The 3825-nt window shown below is 44.1% G+C and overlaps 1 long non-coding RNA gene across 1 annotated transcript; it reads left to right on the forward strand.

Moving 5' to 3' along the window:
- Positions 1 to 570: 570 nt before the first annotated feature.
- On the forward strand, positions 571 to 3728 carry LOC141372290 (uncharacterized). Its single transcript, XR_012377526.1, has 3 exons — positions 571 to 704; positions 2730 to 2831; positions 3717 to 3728. It is a non-coding gene; the product is annotated as an uncharacterized lncRNA (long non-coding RNA).
- The last annotated feature ends 97 nt before the right edge of the window (positions 3729 to 3825 follow it).

A 3825-nucleotide genomic window follows, 5' to 3' on the forward strand; every position in this document is an offset into this window, starting at 1 on the left:
GATCTGTAGAAAATCCCCACAAGACACTTGGGCGATGAAGGGCGATGAATGGCCCAATTGTACAGTGCCTTCCTCTTAATGCCAAACAGAGCATTTTCAATGTGAAGAGGGGAAGATGTGTATATATGTATGTATGTGCATATATATATAAATGAAAGCCACTAAGAAAGCCATTTGTGAGTTCTTTGACTTGAACTATTTTCCACTTTGCTTACTTTCTCCTGGTTCTTTTATGCTTTAAGGGCTTTCTTTGTTGCACTGCATGATCCTGTCCTGTTAGGCATCCTCACATTGTTCTGTGATCATGATTTCTTGAATGTCTTTTCTCATATCTGTCCTAAAGGGCCAAGAAGAATTGGAGGATGGAGAGCAGAGAGCCTTGAGGTCCAAAAAACGAGCACTGCAGGTTATGTTATTTTGGGTGAAGGAATCCCCATACGGTGGCAATGATTTTGCATTGGGAATGAAAAGAATGCTTTCCTGCCTTCAAGATCTTGTCCTTCTCCTTTCCCCATCCAACCCAAGTTCTCAGGTCATGTGCACATACAAACACATTCCTTTCCAGAATATGAGGAGTTATTGGAAGACCACTACAATGCCCCGAGTTCTTTGAAAACAACTCAAGAAGCCGAATTGAAAATGCTGAGGAGGAAAGTGGATATTGTGATGGATTTCTATAAACAAAGACAAGTGGCTGCAGAAGAGTAAGCTATTCCTGGGTGAATTGTCACAAATACTGTTGTGTGAAGTTATGTGATGGCCTGTCTAGATACTTGTATTTCTTTTAGAATTAGATCATGAGTATTATGCCAAATGCATTCTATAAAATTGTGCCTGCCGTTCCTGCCTTGATGTGTGTAACCTGCATTTCCCTTTCTGTTCTAACTGCTTGTCGCGCCTGTTTTGTGACTCCTTGGAGTAGAAGAGGGAAGGTACCATCATTACAAACTTTGATACCTGGATCCCCTCTGGGTCTGTCTATATTGTCCTTTTGGTTTCACTGTCATCACATGTTCTTATCAGCCCTAAATTCAGCCACTTTTGGTTCAGTACGAGACTTGGGTCAATAATGTGGATAGAAAATGGAATTGTCTTGCTGTGGAAACACTGGGAGTTTCTTTGTGGAAAGTGGGTTGGGGCTCAAGCATTCCCGGATCCCTTCATCCAGTGTACAACTGACATCCCTCACTGTAGCCCAGTTCCTAAGAAGGCCCGGGTATTTCCCATCCACCTGATTTTTTTAGGTGTAACTCTCTTGGGTCCCAGCCAAAGCCTGCGGTTTCACTAGGGCTCACCTTTGCTCGCTGACCCTGAACTTCACTCGTTTCCTTCTAAGCCCATGCCCATAAAGTTGTTCAGCTTCTTTATAGTTCACTTGCCTGTTCCAGAATGTATTGATGTGTCCTGGGGAGATTGGCTCCCACTGCCAGGTTGCCTTTCTCCTAAGCTTCCTTCTTCTCCATGTGGTTCTCATGTTTCTTCATGTGCTCCTTAGAAATTGGGTGCATTCACTCATATGAGTTGGCTCTTTTGTCCAGTGTTTCCTTTATTTTCTCAGGAGGAGATCAGGACCTTAGAGTCCCTCATTCACGTGGAAAAGCAAAACTGTTCCTGGTCTTCCCTAGAGACTCAGCTTTGTGTTATTCCATCCCACTCCGAGGATGGGGGCTGCTCTGTGTCATTGGCATCTTGGTTCTGTTCATTGGTAAGTTCATTTGGGCATAGGTACTGTGTCCTGACCATCTTTCCGTCTTCTACACCTTCCACCTGATCCACTCCACCACAGCTGCTCCAAAAGGCATTTGCTGAAGGATTGCCTGAGAGACCAGAAGCAAATGTATGTGTTTTTCTCTGTCTAGAGCTTTTGACTCAGTTTCTAAGAGTCTTTTTGCATGTGTTCTTGAGTAAATCTGGCGTCCTGTTGAAAGAGGTTAAACCAACACCATGAACAAAAGAGTCTGAGGGCAGCACAGCAAACCAGCCTTTCTAAGTACCCTCCTTTGCTGTTTTCACTATCAGTGAACTCAGTCTTGTAAAAGTCGGTTGTCTCCATTCAGTTGATAGTTTGCCATCTGAAATCTGTTGCGTGGAGATAACACCCTGACTATGTGACAGTTCACAGCGTTTTATACCTCAGGACATATTCCCGGCACTAAGATTGGCCTTTTCCTCCTCCAGGATCTCCGAAGGATGTCGTGGGTTGTACTTCTAGGTCCTAGAAATGTCTGGGAGTGAGTTGCCATGCCAATGAAGCCATATTCTGGGAGCGTTCCTTTCAGGTTGATTGTCTGTGTCAGGCACAGCCTTGGTCTGAGGATCAGGGATCCCCATGGAGTTGTAAGACTAAGGATCATCCCCTGCTTCATTCTAATGGGTATAGTTGGTCAAGCATGGTTTTTCGCTTTGACCTGAAAGGAGCCCTCACCATCTCAGACAAAAGACCAACTCTGAGATGGCACGAAGTGCAATGTTATTTGGGGGCTTGATGGTGAATGAATTGAAGTAGAGAAGTATAAAGACAACTCTGATTGCCGGAGCCTTGGCAGCTTCCAGAGTTTGATTTTTCTTTAACACTAAATGGGGCCTTCAGGTTGTTTCCCTCATTGTGTTGTCAGTCTGTGCATTTATGGGGGTCATTTGAATCTAGGCCATCAGGTGTGTTGGGAGGAAAAACGGCAGCAATTCAGGACCTTGTCTCCTGGACTGTGTATATACCTTTCCCATATTAGGAAGCTGGAAAATACACACTGTGAACTGAAGGCACAGAAGAGTCAACTGGCAGCTGCTGAGGAAAATTTGAAACTGGTTACCGTAGAGATACACAAATATAAGTGAGTTCAGACACTAAATATTACCGGCTCCTGAAATCCCTGTTCACTTCGTATTTTTAATCTTTGTACATGGTTAGACTCAATTAACAAGTAGTATAAACAAAAATTCAAGGCCATATCCAGAGAGAATTAACAGACACAAAAAGACAAATTTTAGAAAGAACAAAACAATTATGTTACTAAACATGTCCTGATCACCAGCGCTGGCCTGTTTCTATTGAAACTTCGCCATACCATTTCAACCCCCAGGGGTGGTGTCAGTGGTCCTTATCTTGAGGAAAGCAGTTTGTCGTAGGATGAATCCTGCCCATGAACCCGGTAGTGCCATCTGATGGCACGGTCTTTGCAACTTTTGGAACCATGGCGAGATAGAAGTTAAAGGACAATAGAGCTCCATGGTAAAAGCTCCTTGTCATTTGATAAATCAGGGAAAGATTGATATCAGGTAATGAAATTTTGTCAACTCTGAACCCTGCAGGTGTGGAAAAACAAGTAAGGAGAGGATGTAACGATAGGTTTGATCCTACTGTACATTTATTATCATGTGAAAGTGTTTCCTGTGTCAGGATAAATCATATGAGGGGACAGATCAGAGGAGGGTGGCCACATGGGCAGGTGATTTAAAATCACACCCAAGGGGCGCCTGGGTGACTGTTGTTAAGCGTCTGCCTTCAGCTCAGGTCATGGTCCCGGGGTCCTGGGATCAAGCCCCGCATCGGGCTCCTGCTCTGCCGAAAGTCTGTTTCTCCCTCTCCCACTCCCTCTGCTAGCGATCCTTCTCTCACTGTGTCTCTCCCTGTCAAATAAATACATAAAATCTTTAAAAAAAACTAAAATCACACCCAATATTGGGCTTTATCTGACAAAAGCATTTATAACTCACAGACAAGAAATTGGACAAATGCAAGATCAGCTGCAGAAGGCAGAGCTCACCTTCAAACACAAGGTAACCTGCGTTCTGCCCCAACATACTGGCCCCTTCGTGCCTCCTGCA

Source organism: Callorhinus ursinus, unplaced genomic scaffold, assembly GCF_003265705.2.
Source record: "Callorhinus ursinus isolate GAN/ISIS: 27379988/994484 unplaced genomic scaffold, GSC_fseal_2.0 scaffold4785, whole genome shotgun sequence".
Lineage (NCBI taxonomy): Eukaryota > Metazoa > Chordata > Mammalia > Carnivora > Otariidae > Callorhinus > Callorhinus ursinus.